This window comes from Mustela nivalis (assembly GCF_964662115.1).
Source record: "Mustela nivalis genome assembly, chromosome: 15".
Classification (NCBI taxonomy): Eukaryota; Metazoa; Chordata; class Mammalia; order Carnivora; family Mustelidae; genus Mustela; species Mustela nivalis.
In genome coordinates this window covers 58242595-58263862 of record NC_139034.1, presented here as the reverse complement: position 1 = coordinate 58263862, position 21268 = coordinate 58242595, and the positions used below count along the sequence as shown (strand labels likewise).

Sequence of the window (21268 nt, the reverse complement as noted above, 5' to 3'; positions counted from 1 at the left end):
TGGGAATGTGGGCAAATGCAATTTCTTGTAAGAGTCAAAAAGAAAAAAAGTGGTTTCTAAAATGCAGTCTGTGAACAATGGTAATAACAAAATGTCAACTAGAAAAGTATATTGTCTCTTCATTTAAGCATCATCACAAAAGAAAGTTCATTTATTTGTTTGAAGTCATAAGGAAACTGACAGTAACATGAGATATTTCTTCAATCCAAAAAAATGAAAATTAGATATTTAAAAAACACTGAATATCTAAAGTTGTTGTTTCATTTAACGCATTACAATTTACTTCCCCAGACATAATGATGGGCTTCCTATTCATTGAGTGAGCAGTATTTAACCAGAAATATTCAGAGCCTTGAGATTTCTCATTAATCATGATCATCATTTCTCTACCCCCAACCCCACCTCCAAAAATCACTGTTCAGTGGTTAAAAACCAAAACCAGGAGATTTAAAATTGGCCAACTGAGTTTAACAAACAGATTCAAAATCTATTTATTTCAATACTGCTTCTTCTGTTGATACTCATATTTTTCAGGTTCTTGTTTAAATTATACTCCACCTATTACCTAAGTTATACTGGACAAGTTACTTAACTTTTCTGGGCCTCAGTTTCTCATATGTTAAATAGAAATACTGATTGTAACTAGAAAGGACAGTGATAATGATTAACATATCTAATGTGTTCAGAATGGTACATGCTACATAAGTGCAAAGAATGTCTTTATTGTTGCTGTTGTTTGTCATCATGGTTATTGTTGTTGTGGACTTTATAAAGAGACCAAATACCTTTGCTCGTAAGTTTTCTCTCTTGACTTACTGATGTACCCAGGGGAGAACATTAGTTGGATCCAAAAAATCTCAACCTGACAAGAAGAAGAGCTTATAGTTCACAGATTCCAGAACATTCTTAAATAAGCCAGATGATCTAAAAAACAAAACAAAAAAATGAACAAACAAAAAGCAGAAACAAACTCATAAGTACAGACAACAAACTGATAGTTATTAGAGGAGAGTGGGTAAGGGGATGGGCAAAATGGGTGAAGGAGAATGGAAAATACAGGCTTCCAGTTGTGAAATGAATACGTCATGGGAATAAAAGACACAGCATAGGGAATATAGTCAATAGTATTGTAATAACTTTGTATGGGGACAGATGACAGCTACACTTATGGTAAGCATAGCATAATGTATACAGTTGTCAAATCACTGTGTTTTACACCTGAAACTTATGTAACATTCTGTGCCAACTGTACTTCAATTAAAAGAATAATAAAATAAAATAAAATAGATTGAATTACTTAAGTCACCTGTACATGTTTTGGAGGATACATTTCTCCAAATAGAGCTTTGGGGGATGAGAAGAGCTTTATGTTTCTATTAGTCTCTAAAGCTCTCCTTTTTAGACTGTTAAACTCAATTTTGGAGAGAATAAAAAATGGAAAATTTTGCACGCTGATTTTTGTGTTTCATTTATAATCACTGAAATATATTTTATTGTACACTGAAGACAAGGATGACAGGATGCTGCCCTGGCCACCTTTAGGTTTTCTTCCCATCTGGGTTTTTTGATTTTTTGACTTCACTTGCTTTCTAAACACCTACTCTCTTAACCCCAAGTTATCCTAGCTAAACTATTTAGTTTGACTTTGACTGCTTATCAGAGGTCAATGCAAAATAACAACAACAAAAAAAACCCTAACTTGATAGGCAATTGCTCTCCTTCTCATTAAATTCTGGGTTCTAAAAAGATAAAGAGATTGCACAGAAATGGCCCAGAATTGCTAGTGATAAGCAAAAACAGCAATTCTGAGAACATTATGATTTGCAGTATTTTAAGGTGCTTCCTGTTTAATTATTGCATTTTTTTAAGGACAGTGCTTTATTGACAGCACCATTTCTGATACTTATCAAATCACAAAATAAACTGAAATATGGCATTCTTTCCAAGCCATGAAATTATCACTAGAGCAATTCCTTAAATGGTTGGAAAGAGTAGATGTACACACATTCAAGGCCTTTACAAATGACATTGGCAAAATATGTCACCTATAAAGATAAAAATGAAAGTGTCAAAATATACCATGCCTTTATATCTGAGAGAAAAGCAAAAAAAAAACTTTTAAAAACATTTTATATTAGGAGCATTTTGTTTTCCTTTGATAAAATTTCTTACAAAAATTTTCTAAATAATAAATTAGCCAAAGTTATATATCTCTATAAATATAAATGGCAAGCAAATAAACACAGGAAAAGAAAAAGCAATTGGTAAAATATAAATTTATTCCACTTCTTTAAATGTCAGTATTTTTTATTTTTCTCTATCCAGATCAGGCTGTATCAAAAAATCCCAAAAAGTACAACTTAACATATAACAGAAGTTTTTAAATTGTCCAAAAATTATTTTTAAATGTGGGATTAAAAAAAGATGATACAAACTATTCAACAAAAGATATTAGATTTTTTTTCTGAATAGTAAACTTTTCTAAGTTCTACTCACATCATAAAACACATCAGAATAAATTCCATATCCATTAAAGAAATAGCTATAAATATTAAAACCATGAAAAAGTGGTATCTGGATAGCACAGAACTTTCACATCACAAAATCATTCCACCAAAGGAAAATAAAGAAATAAATAAAATTTTCTACAGCTCACAAAAAGACAACATTAAAATTCTGCAGAGCAAGGAGGAGAAGATGGCAGCAGAGAAGGAGAACTCCAAGCTCACCTCATCCCACAAATACAACTAGATAATTATCATATCATCCTAAATACCCCAGAAATTGATCTGAAGTCTGGGAGAACAAACTCAGCAAGTAAAGGTAGAAAAGAGGCCACACTGAAGAAGGTCAAGAAGTGTGGAGACGCTGCTTGGGAGAAAAAAGGATCATGGCTACTGTGGTGGGGAGAGAGACACAGTCACAGAGAAGTGTGAGAGACAAACACACAGGGTCGTGGTCAGGGGAAAATGAATCCCCATAGCAACTGGCTTGGAAAGCAAGAGGGCCTGAATTTCACGAGTTTTTGCAACAAGCAAGGCTTCAAACTTGGAGTTTTATAGGTCAACATGCCTGGCTCTGAGAGAACTTATAGAACACTGGGGCTGCTCTTAGAGAAAAGCACAGGGCAAAGAGCCCCCAAACAGACAGCATGGAAACAGCAATCTGAAGAACACCTGGGGCACAAAGTGCAGAGGTTAGTTGCTCATCTCAGAGTGTGTTCCAGAGAGGCAGCATTCACACAGAGACCCCTGTGGGAACAAAGGAACTATCAGGCGCCACTTGCTTCCCCTGCCCCTCAGGATAAGCACAGAGCCATCTGTGGGAAGCAGCACAGCAGGATACCAGCTGCTTAACTTGCTTACACCAATCCCAAAGAAACAAATTAATGACCAATCCCTGGCCACCTGCTTTCCAGAAGAATTACCTCCCCAGTCACACTTGCCCTAGTCCCAGCACAGCAGGCCCTCTTCCCCAGAAGACCGGTCTAAATCCCTGGCAATACCACATCTCCTGACCTGGGAGTTTTGCTAGGCTTTGGTTCTAATAGCAGCAGTGACAGGTCTCATTTCATAAGCAAACCAGAGCACACCTAGTTAAAAGGCATCACACTCAGGCTAAGGACCAACGTTGCCCATACCAGGTAAAGAGGGCCTCTGAACACAATTGGCCTGAAGGATAAAGTGGCCAGGACACAACAACAGAGCATATGCAGCAAACATGGGAGACACTCCGGGAAGTGCCAAACTCTCAGGAATAGAAGACATTACACTGCAGGGCACTAAAGGACCTCTTCTTCATAAAGCCATTGCCCTTGAGAGCTAGAGACACAGCCAACTTTCTTAACACATGGTAATAGCCATAGAGACTTAGACAAAAATGAGAAGATGGAGGAATTTGTCCCAAATGAAAGAAGAGGATAAGACTATGACCAGGGTTCTAAGCAGAACAGATATAAGTAACATGCCTGATGGAGAATTTAAAGCAACAAGCATAAGGATACTCAATGGACTTGGGAAAACGGTGGAGAACATCAACACAACCATTTACATAGAGATAAAGAATAACAGCAGAGATAAAGGGCTCAGTAAAAACTAAAGAAACACATTTGATGGAATGAACATCAGGCTGGAAGAAGCAAAGAAACAAATTAATGACCAAGAAAACAGAAAAATGAAAAGTAATCAAACTGAATAAAAGACAGAAAGAAGAATTATATAAGAGAATATATGAGAATGACTTAGGGAACTCAGTGACTCCATCAAATGTAATACCATTGGTATTGCTTAACTGACTGAGCCACCCAGGCACCCCAAGGTTTTACTGTTTTGAATCAAAAATGTTAGCAATTTTTTTTTTTAAATAACAAAGTTGGCAGGGGGTAGTATGATTATCACACTGATATACTCTGTGACTATAGTGTAAGTTTCCACAGGTTTTCTGGAAAATAATTGGTTGTGTTAAAATCTTGAAATTTTCTGAGCTTTGATGCATAAAGTTTGCCTTTAGAAATTTATCCTAAAATACAGAGAAAAGAATAATATAACCATCAAATTTAATAATTACTAAAAATAAAAATAAAGAACCCATGTATTTACTATCAGAGAAATGTCTAAATAAAACAAAGAACACCTATATTATGAATATTGTAAACCTTTTTTTAAAAGATTTTATCTGTTTATTTATTTATTTGAGAGAAAGCACACAAGCAGGGGGAGGAGCAAAGGGACCAGCAGATTGCCCAATGAACATCTCACATGGGGCTTGATATGGGACTGGATCCCAGACCCTGAGATCATGACCTAAGCTAAAGTCAGATGCTTTAACTGATTGAGCCACCCAGGCGCCACTGGAATATTATGAACCTTAAATGATAGTGTCACAAAAATTTTAATAAAGTGGGAAAATGTTCATTGTGTTATATTGTGAAATAAGAAAGATATATATATATATAGATTTTTTTTTTTTTAGTGTCTGGGCAGTGAGTGAAAGGAAGGATATGTATTCTCCTTGTGTTCTAGGAGCAGCAGCAGACAGCAGGCAAGTAATTTCAGTCACAGTTCTCTGTATTAGGGCCAAAAGAAACCTACTGAAGACCAACAGACCCACAATGGGAAGCAGGCGAACAAACATGAGGAAGAACAGATAATCCTCAGATTGAATCCAAGGCTCCCTGACTAACATGACTGCTGTTCATCCACAAAGAGGAACTTCAGTTTTAGTTGGGATAATTCAGTGTGTTAGAGAAGAATTAAGTCAGGAGGCAAGTTTTCATGCCACCCTGCTACAATCTATGTTGATTTTTGCAAAGGACTCAGTTTGCAGCCTTGGATCCCTCTTCCCCTTCAATCCCACAAAACTACTTAAAACAGAGCCCAAACCTCTTGAAATATCCTCTAGCTACCTTATGGATTTGCTACTACACACGAGTTCCTTAATAAGCTTGTTAGGCTGAAACATTCACATCCAAAATACAACTGCTCAAAATGCATTGTGACTAAAACCCTTCTATTGAGGGGTAATAATGTCTTCATGAGCCAATGCATATTTAATGGGTGGTACTGGGTATTGTTTTTGTACTAATATTAATTTAATGAGCACTTCTGTTTGTTACAGATTAGCTAATACATTTTTTATTTCCTATACTTTGGGTCAGGCCCTTAAGTAATTGGCCTCTAGACAATTTCACATGCAATGCACAGTTTTTTAATGGAGGTCTAAATAAAGTGTGGTATTAAACAGTCTGCTTATGAAAGAAAACTTCTAATCTGATATCTGCATCAGATGATGTACCCTGGAGGGTTGCCATCTGCTTCATGTATTTTTAATAATCTCAAGATTAGGTTACAACAGTTCAGATCTACACTGTTCTTGGTTTTATTTAGTTGTGAGTTAAAATGAGTGACTGTAAAACCACAAGCAGCAACTCCATATGACTGAAAGGGATGTGGGGTGAAAACCCTCAATAAACTTATAATGTCCTTAAAAACAACATATAGGGGCACCTGGGTGGCTCAGTGGGTTAAAGCCTCTGTCTTCAGCTCAGGTCATGATTCCAGGGTCCTGGGATCGAGCCCCGCATCGGGCTCTCTGCTCAGCAAGAAGACTGCTTCCTCCTCTCTCTCTCTCTGCCTGCCTCTCTGCCTACTTGTGATCTCTGTCAAATAAATAAATAAAATCTTTAAATATATATATATATACCTCAAATATGAGCTTAATTGGAAATCAACAAAAGTGACAGAACTTTTGCTTTAAGAACTTGATGAAATTTTACAATATTGAGGCAGCTTTGATTGAAAATATTAGTTGAAAAATATAAAATTTATTTAAATATTGAGTTTTTAAAAACAAGAAAAAGCTGGGTCACCTGGCTGGCTCAGTTGGAAGAGTATGCAACTCTTAATCTTATGGTTATGAGTCCAAGCCCCATGTTGGGGGTAGAGATCACTTAAATAAATAAAACATTTATAGGAGTACCTGGGTGACTCAAGTCAGTAGAGCATCTGCCTTCAGCTCAGGTCATGATCTCAGGGTCCTGGGATCGAGCCCCACATCAGGCTCCCTGCTCATCCGGGAACCGTCTCCCCCTAATCCCCTCCCGCCCCTCCCACTCGTGCTTTCTCTCTCTCTCTCTCAAAAAAAAAAAAAAAAAATAATAATAATAATAATAATAAAATCTTTTTTAAAAATAGGGTCGCCTGGTTAGCTCAGTTATTAAGTGTCTGTCTTCGGCTCAGGTCATGATCCCAGAGTCTTGGGATCGGGCCCCCACATCAGGCTCTCCGCTCAGCGGGGAGCCTGCTTCTCCCTCTCCCACTCCCCCTGCTTGTATTCTTTCTCTCACTGTGTCTCTCTGTCAAATAAATAAAATCTTTAAAAAAAATAAATAAATAAGATGTAGTAATGGAAAGTTGATAGGCCCAAAATAATATTCTTGCTCCTCCTAAAAAACTATATAAGGGAATATCAAACCTTCTTAGTGAGTATGTCAGGCACAGAGGATACTACTTTATCTCTTTTAGATCACTGGACCAGTATTTCACTAAAGGACAACGAAAGGTCATCCCAAGTGATTTAGAGAATTAATGCCTGCTGACAAAATGATTCATTCACTCCCAGAGAGAAAACCACAACTGGGAAAATACACAGAGCATCTTTCTGTGATCTTGCCATTTATTTTCTGTGTAGAAATAGCAATTTTTTGTTTACATTTTAAATTTCCTCCCTTCACCAGAATATCTTTTCTTAACTCATTATAATTGGTAGTAAAAAACCACATTCTGTGTCAGTGCAGTTTTAAACTGGGATATTATCTGACAGAATATGTTTAGTAAAATTATTAGGCACATCATAATTAGACATATTACAAATTTAAAAATTAAAAATTGTATTTAAAAATCCTAAATATTACTTTTCTGTGTATTTTAGTATTCTTATTGAAGAAATTCATTTTCATTTCTACACTAAAAAACACAGAATGAAGTTAAAGGAGAAATGTGAAAACATTTCTACACACACCCCTCAAAGAAAATCACTTAACAGCAATTGATGTTGATGTACTGTCTTCCACTTATATATATCATCTATATATAAAATTAAAATCATGATATGCTTTTGATGGACTCACTACATAACTATTTTGTTCAGTTAATATTAACTATTCTTTAATGTCATTTCAAATGACCATGTCATATGGCATCCCACTGAACAATTTCTTTAACTCTCCATTGCTGCCTATTTATGTTGCTTTCAGTATTTCACTCTTACTAATAACATACTTTTACAGAACTATTCATTCAGCTTTCTGAATGGACTCATTATAATTCCTAAAGGCAGAAAACAATGGGCCCAAGAGACCCTTGTTACATATTACTAAATTATTTTCCATTTGGATTCTAATAAATTACATTGACTGGCAATATAAAATCTCACCCCTATCTCATCAGCATTAAGCACACTATTATCTTTTAAAATACATGTTACTCTGGTGCTTGAAAAAATATTTTATGAATTGGTATTATCATGAGCGTCAACCCATTCCCACATGTCTGCCCATGTGTATTTATTCTTCTATAAATGTTTTTGTTCACTGTTCAAAGTTTTCTTAGTCTTTAGAAAATTTGCTTTCTCATGTTTGTCTTTTCTTTACCTATGGGTATTCAACTTTTTCTGTACTGCTTAAAGGTGGAAAAAAATTAAAACAATATCAGTTATATTGCAACGAGCATGAAAGAAGGGCATGGAGAGGCTTCATATCGTCTCTCAGTTTAAAGCCAAGGCATTTCTGTGTAGCTCAAAGCTTATGTTCTATTTAAAAGAGAGAAGAGCAAAAGGAAGCTAGAAGGAACTCACAAGTAAAATTATATATTTAAGGTACTTTTTTATAACATTTTTTTATTTTATAGATAAATTCAGGCATGTAAAAGCTGGTTCATGATATGACCAAGACTAAAGACTAAAACCTGGGCCACTGGACCCCAGATTAATATTAACTCACATTTGGAGAGACAGAATCTTCTAGAACCCTTTGGCACTGTGCCTCAGGCCTGTTCCAGTCAAGAGCCAGAGAACAGTGTTGATTTGGGTATGGGGGAAATGGTATTAAATCCATGGAGTGGAGAACAGAGCCAAACTGCCTTTTGTCCCTCTCTTCTTTGCATAGAAGACTTGACTGATGTGCAAAGTATAAATAATATACTGAGATATTCTGGTTGATTTTTGTCCTAGGGCTTAAGATTTGGCCAACTCACTGCGCCAGAAGGCAGTATGACAAAAACTGATTTGAATGAGACACTGCCTAAAATGGTTATGATACAAACCTGATTAAAAAGATTTTGGTAAAACCCCAATAAACTTTGATTTCTGATGAGGCAATATTTAAAGAAGAGTACTTAATAGCAGAGAAAGAAATTATAATAATTGAATCAAGGCACAATCAGCAAATGCTTGCACTGGGAACCTACCTGGTTCTTGAAAATTCCTGTTTTGATAAATCCAACTATGATTTCCAAATCTTCTGGTATTCTTATGAGTTTGTGTTTCTTCTTGTACAAAGATAGCTAATAGGTTATATTATATGTTTCAATTCAAATCATCTGAATCATTGTACATAGAATAATTCTGAGTCAGCAGTAGGAAACATCAGAGTTACAATGATCATCAGGCCATGTCTGCCATCTGTCCAGCAGAGGACAGCAATAGCCACACACTGGTCATGTCTCTGTGCCACCACCAATAATCAGAAAATGGTGTTGATCGACCTAAAAAAAGTAGAGACCAACCAGTTTCCCTGCATTGTATGTATAGCAGGCTTAATGAACTACACACCACATCCAGATCCTGTTCCGAGACACCTTATAGAAAAATAAAAGCCATCTCAAAGCTTTCTTCCCAGGACTTACTTTTAAATCTCCTTTAAAAGAAGTATAATTTCTAATTTAACTTCTTAGTTATTTCCTTTACAGACTTATTTCAAAACTGTCCTCCAACATTTTGTACCTATGATGACAAAAAGGCTTTTTCTTGGTCCTCTCCAGTTCACAGTGAGTTCAAACTGGCATGAACAATCACCATAGTTATAATTATAGCAGTTAATCCATTCTACCTTCCAGAAGCACTAATTGTTAACGGTTATGAACTGTTAGTTATTACTAATATCTGTTAAGTGAAACAAAAATAAAACCCCCAAATAAGAGTTATAGCTCTCAAGAAAAAATAACTTGTAATTGAAATACAAATATAGCCCTGAAATAGCTTTTACATTTATCAGGAAAAAGTAATTTGTACTTTTGAAAATATACAATTTACTAACAGCTCCTATAATCACAGCCTTTCTCCATTGAGCATAGAGCACATGCTCATAACTTTGTAGTCTGGCAGTTCATTGAACCAATCTTTTTTTTTGTTGCTGCAATTTACATCTTGATTTTAACACTCATATATTCTAAAAGGACATGAGTGAATAAACTGAGTTTTATTCTTTAAGGTATCTTCATATTCAACTCATGTATCCCTTTTGAAGTAAAATCCATCCATACATTACTATTTCCAGCACACATACTAAAATTTTCAAGGCACATGTCAGGCCCCTGGAAGAAAATAACTCATTATGATGCCTGTAAAAAATGTCTTCTGAATCCATTCACCCAGATCTCTTCTGATTTTCAAACCCACATTTCCAACCTTTGTGTAGACAACTGCATCAATGCCGATGGTCCCCCTTTTTATTGAGATATCACTAACCACATTTAGCTTCTGGTTCTCATTCTTCCTTTTTCCATTTATCTCACATAGTAAGTCATCAAGTCCTTTTCCATAATATTATTACACCCCTTATTCCTGTAAAGAATCACAACACTAAGCACCAAATCAGGAGACTGAATCCAATTATCAGCCCCAGTCTATATTCTCGAGTACAAAATGCACTTGACAGATATTCATATATGAAACCCTGGCAGATTGCACTCAGTATCTCAGTTTAAAGACTCTGAGTCCACGGGATCTCTTGAAACAATTCTCATCATCCACTGCCACTCCCGTAACCCTACTAAGCCCAGAGGTCAGTGGAAGGAACAGATGGCAGAGATTTCAGGGTTCCTTCCTTCCTTCGTCTTCATTTATAGACCGCAATGAGAAATTTCAAATGGCAAGTCCTTTCCCCAACACCAGCAGTGCCCTTTTGGAAAACTCCTTAAAACTTATGAGTACATAGCTTTCTCTCACCACCAACCTCCACCCTAAACAAAGACACTGGAAAGACAGTACACACCAGAGGGTCTCAAGAGGGACACCCCACCCCCATTTTTATCCTAAGTGAAAACTATTTGTCACACCTTGCCTCCAGAGCTTGTGAAATGCATCTGCATTCTCCAATAATGGAGTGCTCCTTGGAATGGAAAGGAAGTAACTCTTTTGGGGACTAGGACAGTAAATATACAAGATGAGCCTGAAGTCATCTTATAGAGCCAGAAAGTAAAAAAATACCCCCCCAAATAATAATAATCACAATGATGGAGATATGTCAGAGGGACTCACAGGGACATCAGACGTGCAGAACCAGGAGATGACAGGACACACAGATCCATGAGACCAGATCTGACATGGAGAGCTAAAAAATGAGGTGGGCACACAACCTCCAATGAGTTAACCCAATGACTGCTTGTCTGGAATAAGACGGGTAGATGCACCAGCTACAGGAACCATCCTATAAGCTGTCAGGTCACCACCATTCTTAAATCGGTTTTAATGTCAAAAAGCACAGAGAGGAATTGGACTTTCATCCCAAATCGTCTCAAGCTTTTGACTTGGAGTGACAGCTCAGAGTGATGGAAGAGGCAAATTAGCTTCCGATTTGTTCTACTAAAGAAGTCATCTTTTTAGGACTAACTTTGTGGAGAAAAGTCCCTGACTATAGAGAGAGCCAAGGTGGGAAATGAAAGTGGAATACATATGGAGGTGATGTATAAACTCCTGTTTCCCAAACCCTAATCCAGCCCCTTTCAGCCCTCTATACCATACACGCTTCTGACCTCAGCAGTAAACTATTTCTACATTATGCAATATTCACTGAGAAACACAGAGCAAATACACACCCATATGTGCGTGTTCTGTCTTGAATAAACAACAGATCTAATAGTACAAGAATAATTGTATTACGTTTCTAAAAATTTCATGAGGAAATGAGTCTCTGGTTTATAAGTAGATGTGTCTGTATCTTACGACGCTGCTGCAATTCTTGCATCATTTTTTCCACAAGATTATATGTATTTTTTTTTAGATTTACACTTCAGACTGTAGAGAGAAAGTAGCCCCTGAAGTTTGATGTCATTGAACCATGGAAGAGACAGAATCTCAGATCACTTAATCAATCAAGAGATCATCATCCTTAGCCTCTCTGGTTCATCTGGAAGTTGAGGAATGCAAAGGTCCAAAGGGGAACTCTCACTGGATGGAGGCAGTGAGGTGGAGAACTTGTCAAGAGCTTATTTTATCCATGGGAATGGACCAGGTCTAACAATGTAGAGCAGGGGTCAGCAAACTTACAGCCTGAAGGCAAAATTTGGCTTTGCGTAAATTGATTTCCTAATGCTTTGCTGAAACACAATCCATTTATTGATACATTGTCTATAGCTTCTTTCACAGCAACTACACAGTTGAGCAGTTGCAAAAGAGACAATAGGGCCCACAAGACTAATATAATATATTCATTACTAGTCCTTTACAGAAAAAGCTTGTCCATCTCTAATGTAGAGAAAGTGCAACATACTGTTACCTAGAAGATTCATAGTGTCATCCTAGGACTGTTTTCCTTTTTATTCCTGATTTTTTTCATAACCAATATTAAAAAAATATTCCACCATGTCTCGGTTATATAGTAAAGCAAGAGCAAAGTCCTTTCTCTAAACTGGGGCCAGAAAGTTGAAGGACAAACTGTGCCCCTGGAGGTGACAATGGGAATAGCAAATAATCCCAAGGGGATGGTGACAGCCTCAGAGTGCAGCTGGACCATGAGATTCTTCTCCAGTGCCAAACTCCAAAGGCAGTGTTTCTTCCGAACAACAAAGGTGTATTTATTTATTTGCTCTTTCACTTTTCTAATCAGCTACATTGGGATAAGATAACACCTAAAAAAAATTCACTAACTTTATGCATACAGCCTTAAATATGCACGGTGTCACACCACCACATGTAGTATCAAACAGTGCCATCACCCCAAAAGTTCATTCATATTCTTTGTAGTCAATACCTTCCTTCACTTCCTGGCCCCAGTGACCAGAAATCTGCGTTCTGCCACCATAGTTTTACCTTTTCTATTTTTTATATAAATGGAAACATAAAATATAGCTTTTTAAAATGAAAACTGCATATATTTAAGTCATACAGCATGTTGGACACACACGCATACACACAGAGTGAAATAATTACTACAGTGTGCTAAGTGAAATAAGCCAGACACAGAAAGGAAAAGAAAAAAACAAACCCTACTTGATCGCACTTCCATGTGGAATCTAAAATAAAGTTGACTACATAGAAGCAGAGAGTATGACCATGGTTATCAGAGAGAAAAGAGTTGGGGGACTTGGGGAGATATTGGCCAAAGCTGCAGCTATGCAGGATGAGTAAGTGTAGAGACTCAATAAAAACCACGAGGACTACCACTAATAATCCTCATTAGATATTGAAAATCTGCTAATAGATTTCACATACTCTCATAACATCAAAAAAAAGGTAACTGAAGTCAGGATATGGTATATTAATTAGCTTGACTGCAGTAATCATTTCACTATGTAAAAGACAGTGTTTCTTTAGTCTTATTGTGTCTTTATTTATAGTTTATTTCTGACATATTTATGAAAAAATAAAGAAGTTTCCAACAACAAACCACAAAAGATAGAATTTTTTTAAGGGAAGACTGAAGAGGAGATCCAAAAATCACAGAATAGCCTTTCACTAAGAATCATATTCCCAGCTGACCACATACTCAGAGCAAGCTCTATCTTCAAAGCACTACTGCTAAACCTACAGTAATATAATCAGGACACAGTCTGCCAGATGATAATACTATTTACAATCCTAGATTCTGTTATAAAACATGAATGGTCTTCCTGTGTGTTTAGTAGGGCTAGCTCTCCTTCTCATTTTCTATTCACTCACTCATTCATTCAACAAACATTCTCCAGTCATTCCCGTTTGGGCACCTGCATTCCAGGAAGCACAACCACAGCACAAGTCAAACTCTTTCTGGAATTTTCCTGGGGCATGTAGTAGGCTCCTATGCCCAGGCAGAAGTTTCCCAAATGTACATAAGATAAAACTATTTACAAAGTGCTGACTTTGTCAATACTGAAGAGCTCAAAGAGCATTTCCCATGTTCTCTGCCTTTTGAAAATGAGCTCAGAGAGTGGAGCAAACATGAGCAACCAAGAAAGAAAGACAGAAAAGAAAACAGTAAACTGACAGGAAACTGCTTCCATTTTTGAGAGGAATGTTAGAAGAAAGACATCTCGGTGAGGAAAGCAGAGGAAGTAGGCACTGGCTAAAGGGACAAAAAATATTAGACAAGTTAGTGAGAAAATAGTAATGAATCTACTCACTGTGTCTGGGGAAGAATTATACAGACAGTCTGAGCTTTTACAGGGTCTCCTAGAAAAGAGGAGGAAATTAAGTCAGTAAACGAAGACTCTGCCAGCCAAATATCACCATTCCTTCAACAACTCAGATAAAAGCATCATTACTGGGGCACCAAACTGAACAGGCCTCCACCATCATTTTCTCCAGAGCCTTGCTTATCCATCCTGGGAGTAGCTTCAGCTCAGGTGCCCTAACCTACAGGGTGGGTAGCCTGTATGCTTCATGGTGGCAGAGACACTCGGGGCAAATGAGATGATGTTATATCTCAAAACATTCAGTTAACATTTAATAATTTTAAAATGAAATAGTTATATTTCATTTTTTAAAATCTTGATGAAATGTAATATGAAAGCCCCTTACTATAGAAGCAGAATCCATTCAGATGTGCTACAATAAGGCCCTCAACCGCATTCAGCTTTGCAGGGAAAAAGGAAGAGTTAGAGTAAGAACTGGTGTGTTAGCTTGAGTCTCTAAGGTGATCAAGAGAGAAAACAGAAACTTGTGACCAAAATGAATGCTCTTGTAAGGAAAGAAAGAAGAATGAATGCTGCTGAAATCATAAAAGCTGATTATTTGTTTAGATAAAAGGAAAGAACTTCAAGTAGATTTCTTTTTTTTTCTTATTTTTATAACCCACACTTAGCTTTCTATTCAAAGCTTCCTAGTCTATACTTGTTTCTATAGAATCAAATATACTTAAAGTTAAGTGGTGAGCTTTAATATAAATCAGTCACTATGTAATTACTCAAAAGCCATGTTCATAACCATAAAGGAAACTACAAAGCTCTCTAAAACTCCTTGCATGCCGAGAAAACATTTATTTCTTCCAGGGTATCGTTTTTTTTTTTTTTTTTTTTTTCAAATTATGTTCAGGCTTGCTAGATTTTCATGGAGATTTTCATAAACAAAGCAGGGTTTCAAATGGTTTTGTGAAATTCTATAATTTGCTAGAGGATATATTTCTGACTTGTTCCTTTTTATTTTTCTGCTTCCAAATTACATTTTCATTTATACTTGTTGCTCTGCAGTTTCCCCTCCTTCCAAAGCAAGTGATGAGTGAACCGTTTTGTAAATATTTATTGAATAGCTAGCACGGCAGCCAACATAGTGTCTGGAAAATACTGCTCAAAAAAACAAAAACAAAAAACAAACAAACAAAAACTACTGAATGCAGCTGGAATACGTGGCTATTCTGAGGGCACCCCATAGCACTTTGGGAATAGGAAGTATAAGAAAAGCAGGTTCTATATCTAGTCAGGTCTAGAAAACAGAAAAGTCTCATGAAAGTGGCATAGAAAATTATCATGGAAGTTCAGAGCAGGCAAGACACTCCCTGTGGGGGTATCAGAGATGCACTCTGACAAAGGAGGCCTTTGAGCCTGAACTGAAGATCTCTTCAGAATCTGGGTCTGTGCAGGCACAGGCTAAGGCCATCATGGGCTGAAGAGGACATGGAAAAGCACAGAGTTGCCAGTTAAAAGACAAAGAATTCTACACAGAGACTGAAAGAAGGAATAACATAAAGGCAGGAGAGAAAGTGATCGACTAGATGCTCAGTTAAGCACATCTCAGTCCTGCAGGGAGACTGTGTTGAGCACCTACTGGATAGATCCAAGAACTACTCGTGCACAGACAAGTGAAACAAAATTTCTGTTCCTGAGTTACTCCCAGTTAAATGGTGGAGAGCAACACATAATTCAATGTTATCAATATAAGTATTATGATAAAGGGAGGCACAGAGGTGAAACAGCTGACTTTGGGGAGGCTTCCTGGTAAGACAGAAATGAAACTCAACCTTGAAGGATAAACAAGAGGCTTTCAGGCCAGTTGGGAGGCATGGGTCAGGAGGCCCTTCTGATCCAAGTAAGAATATGCATGTGCAGGCAGTGAAGTGAGGTTTCTTAAAATTATATTTCAACACGCTCTTCCAACATGGATTATTAATAACAGACCTATTTATATTGTGTTATTAGCACTTACTTTATAAGTAGAATATTAAGTTTTCATTCACTCTACAAATATTTATTGAACCAAGCTTGGTCCCACAGTGTTCTCTGCTCTTTTAATTCCTCCCTGGCTTATCTTGTGTAGTACTCTCTGCCCACATTCCAGTCTTCACCGTCTTTACCCAGCAAACTGCTATTGGCCCACCAAAACCATCTACCCAGAGCCCATCATTTTAATGAAACCTGTGCTAATACTTCAAACAAATTCCTCCACCTCTTTTAAGTACCCCACACACTGCCTTTGTATTATCTCATTATACCCACCTCATTTGCCCTACAGAATCACATTTATACCCCAATTTTTATAGGAACAAATATTGTGTTTTATTACTTTGAATTCTATACAAGACTATAACAATGCTTTGCACCACCAGCTTTTGTTGAAATGAGTTGTCAAGACCATTCCAAGAATAAATCAAATACATGTATGGGTCAATACTGTCCCTACTTCCAGGTCTATGCATGATCCATATATTTGTATATACAGATCCTTACATAAACAACTATTGACTTATATAAAACAGTATCTTCAGCAATACTTTCCATAGTATTTATACTACTTTTCTCCAAGGTATTTATCTGTAAAGTGGAGATACTAGAGAAATGAAACCTTGGAAACCATACTAGAAGGGTGACAAAGCTATATGACTCCAAGTATGACATTATGGAAAAGAAAAAATTATAGTGGAAAAAAAAAGTAGATCAAAATTTCCAGGGTTTGTGCACCAGGTGTGAACTTTGATTGCAAAGGGAAAAGTGGGGTGTGATAGGGTGTGATTGGGGGAGTGATGAATATGTTCTAAATCTTGACTGTGGTAGTAATTGCATGACTTTATATATTTACCAAAAGCCACTGACTCTATTCTTAAAATGTATGTATCTTACAATATACAACTTATACCTAAATAAAGATATTTTTAAATATATATTATACTAAGTGTGGTTTTGATTTGTATTTCCCTGATGCCGAGTGATATGGAGCACTTTTTCATGTGTCTGTTGGCCATCTGGATGTCTTCTTTGCAGAAATGTCTGTTCATGTCCTCTCCCCATTTCTTGACTCTTAATCTCACAAAACAAACTGAGGGTTGCTGGGGGGAGGGGGTTTGGGAGAAGGGGGGTGGTGTTATGGACATTGGGGAGGGTATGTGCTTTAGTGAGTGCTGTGAAGTGTGTAAACCTGGTGATTCACAGACCTGTACCCCTGGGGATAAAAATATATGTTTATAATAAATAAAAAAATTAAAAAAAAATCTTCAGCTTTCTGCCAGGTCCCCTGGAAACCAAATACTTTTGTATATTATATAGATTTTAACAAACTTATTAAGAAATTATAACTTTGATGAGGACAGGTGAATTTTTATATCATGCAGAAATAATCCACAGATTCACAAATAAAATAGTAAATATTTTGGGGAAGTTGGAAATCTTATATGATATTTGTCAGTTTTGCTGAAAATTCATATTCTAAAGACAGGAAAAAACTTCATATGCACTATGGAGTATTATGCCTCCATCAGAAAGGATGAATACCCAACTTTTGTAGCAACATGGACCGGACTGGAAGAGATTATGCTGAATGAAACAAGTCAAGCAGAGAGAGTCAATTATCATATGGTTTCACTTATTTGTAGAGCGTAACAAATAGCATGGAGGACAAGGGGAGTTAGAGAAGAGAAGGGAGTTGGGGGAAATTGGAAGGGGAGGTGAATCATAAGAGACTATGGACTCTGAAAAACAATCTGAGGGGTTTTGAAGTGGCGGGAGGTGGGAGGTTGGGAGAACCAGGTGGTGGGTATTAGAGAGGGCACGGATTGCATGGAGCACTGGGTGTGGTGCAAAAACAATGAATACTGTTATGCTGAAAATAAATAAATTAAAAAAAAAAAACCCTTCAGCCATGACTTGAGATATGTAACAATCACTGTAGCATCCCCGTAGGGGAATTAGGCACAAGATAAACAGAGTGGGGCCGAGAATATTTATATACCAAGAAAATTTTAGCTCTTTTTAATAAAAGGGAGGAAGGGGAAAGAGAAGAAATGAGGAAAGAAAGGCTAGTGACCAGGAACTCAGAAAATTTGATCATTTGATCACTGGAACTTAAATTACCCTTTAATTGATTTCAATTCTGCAGTCCTAAGTTGATGTTGAAAGAACACACACTGGAGGGAGTGTATAGGCAGTTAAACAGTGGGGCAGTGATGAAACCAACACACAGGAAATGACTTCAGGATATTAGAAATGGAAATATGCAAGGGAAGGAAACTCTGGTGCTCCAAGCCACAAAGGTCAGATATTACACAGGGATATTCTAATATTAGTCTCCAGTTAAAATTCTATTTTCAAATCTCATTACCAAAGAACTCCACAGTACATCCATTTTCTGTTGTCTAGAATTTCATTATCATGAATGTTCTATTCCCAGTCAAGACATCCTGGAAAGCAAAGGCCTCTCTAATTCAACCAGGAGTTGAATTAAGAAGTAGAAAAAAATCTTTGGAATTAGCTGCTTAGTTTTAAGGAACTATTAAGTATTTACCTCACCCTTTCTTTATCACAAAATCTTGTGTGTGTGTGTGTGTGTGTGTGTGTGTGTGCACATGTGCACGTGCTGGAACACTGGATGGGTTTCCCTGAGCAGATGACTGAGATGATGTGGCCTAGAGTTTGAAGTCAGTTGTTTACTAGTATTGTCACTAAGGGATCCTGCTCTCTTGTCCCTCCTTGCCCATTCCCCCATTTCCTTTGGTGACCTTCTGTAGGAGTCCCTAAAATACCAAAATGCAATGTTGTCAAGACCCAGCTCTTCTCATCATTGAAGTTTAATTTTTCACATGTCATATTTACTTTTGTGAATCAAATTCCACTAGATATAAGATTGAATCAAAGACAAAAAAGAGAAAGGGTGGCTTGAGCCCTGCCCTTGGAACCATCCACTCGGTTGAAGGTCCACAAACTTCTGCACAACGGATAGAAATACATGTCCCACACATACTCACAGCACCCTGCACATGCATTAAGTACAATTCCATTCACTGTAATGTAATTATCTCTTTATTTGTCCTCCCACCCCGCAAGGACTATAAATTCTATGAAGGCAATGATTACACAGAAGAATATTCTCTTCTTACACAGAATTAATATCTGGCATGACTGTGAAACAAATGATTGTAAAGAAGTCATTTCACTTCCCACATGTAAGTTGAAAAAAAGTTTCATTTTCCTATATGTAAGTTGAAAAAAAAAAAAAGCTTCTTTGGGGTTATTGTGAGGTTTAAGTGATATATATAAATATAATGAAAAAACCTTCATAAAGAAGAAAGCTATATGGCATCTCTTTAGTTCTTAAATTCATCTAATAATTAAAAACTTACTCTATTGCAGAATAGCTCACTATAGCAAGCACCACTATAATGAAATAATTTCAAGCTCTTATTGACAATCTATGTTTCTAAGCAACAGGTTAGGTAGATAAATACAGAAAAAAATACAGAATATGAATGATCCTTTCAAATTTGTAATAACAAATTGTCTGGCAGTGAGATACAAAAGAAGAAATTGGCATTTATTTCTTGCCCCATGCTTTTGAAAATTGGGAATAAAAGACAAATACGACACAGGCGGAGTCAAGATGGCAGAGAAGTAGCAGGCTGAGACTACTTCAGCTAAGCGGAGATCAGCTAGATAGCTTATCTAAAGATTGCAAACACCTGAAAATCCATCGGCAGATCGAAGAGAAGAAGAACAGCAATTCTGGAAACAGAAAAACAACCACTTTCTGAAAGGTAGGACCGGTGGAGAAGTGAATCCAAAACGACGGGAAGATAGACCCCAGGGGGAGGGGCCGGCTCCCGGCAAGTGGTGGAGCAAGGGAGCACAAAATCAGGACTTTTAAAAGTCTGTTCCGCTGAGGGACATCGCTCCAGGGGCTAAACCAGGGCGAAGCCCACGCGGGGTCAACGTGGCCTCAGGTCACGCAGGATCACAGAAGGATCGGGGGTGTCTGAGTGTCGCAGAGCTTGCGGGTATTGGAACGGGAAAGCCGGCTACAGAGACAGAGCTGACAGTAAGCTCACAGCTCGGTGTTACCTTGAACCTGTCGCAGGCTCGGTGAGCTCGGAGCGGGGCCGGAGGTCAGGCAGACGAGAGTAACTGGGCGCTGTTCTCTGAGGGCGCACTGAGGAGTGGGGCCCTGGGCTCTCGGCTCCTCCAGGCCGGAGACCAGGAGGCCGCCATTTGTATTCCCATCCTCCAGAACTCTAAGGAAAGCGCTTAGGGAACAAAAGCTCCTGAAAGCAAACCCCAGCGGATTACTCACCCCAGCCCCTGATAAGGGCGGTGCAATTCCGTCTAGGGCAAAGACACTTGAGAATCACTACAACAGGCCCCTCCCACAGAAGATCAACAAGAAATCCAGCCAAGACCAAGTTCACCTACCAAAGAGTGTGGTTTCAATACCAAGGAGAGCAGCAGAATTCTAGAGGAGGAGAAAGCCAAGCACGGAACTCATGGCTTTATCCCTGTGATTTTTTTTAGTCTTGCAGTTAATTTAATTTTTTTCTTTTTCATTTCTTGTTTTTTTTCTCGCCTTCTGGTAAAATTTTTTTTAACTTTTACCTTTTTCTTTTTTAACGTTTTTTAACTAGTTTATCTAATACATTTATTTTTTCTTTTTTATATTTTTCTTATTTGTTTTCCTTTTTTTAAAATTCTTTTCTTTTCTTTTCTTTCTTCCTTTTTGAACCTCTTTTTATCCCCTTTCTCCCCCCTCACGATTTGGGATCTCCTCTAATTTGGTTAAAGCATATTTTCCTGGGGTTGTTGCCACCCTTTTAGTATTTTACTTGCTCCTTCATATACTCTTATCTGGACAAAATGACAAGACGGAAAAATTCAACGCAAAAAAAAGAACAAGAGGCAGTACCGAAGGTTAGGGAACTAATCAACACAGACATTGGTAATATGTCAGATCTAGAGTTCAGAATGACAATTCTCAAGGTTCTAGCCGGGCTCGATAAAGGCATGGAAGATATTAGAGAATCCCTCTCGAGAGATATAAAAGCCATTTCTGGAGAAATAAAAGAACTAAAATCTAACCAAGTTGAAATCAAAAAAGCTATTAATGAGGT

The 21268-nt window shown here is 37.4% G+C and overlaps 1 long non-coding RNA gene across 1 annotated transcript in view; it reads right to left on the bottom strand.

Moving 5' to 3' along the window:
* Positions 1-740: 740 nt before the first annotated feature.
* LOC309849037 overlaps positions 741-21268 on the bottom strand; it is a 117207-nt gene continuing 96679 nt past the window's right edge. The window contains exons 3-4 of the long non-coding RNA XR_014303444.1: positions 14094-14142; positions 741-924 (exon numbers count right to left, since the gene is read on the bottom strand). This is a non-coding gene — a long non-coding RNA (uncharacterized lncRNA). The remainder of the gene's footprint in view (positions 925-14093; positions 14143-21268) is intronic.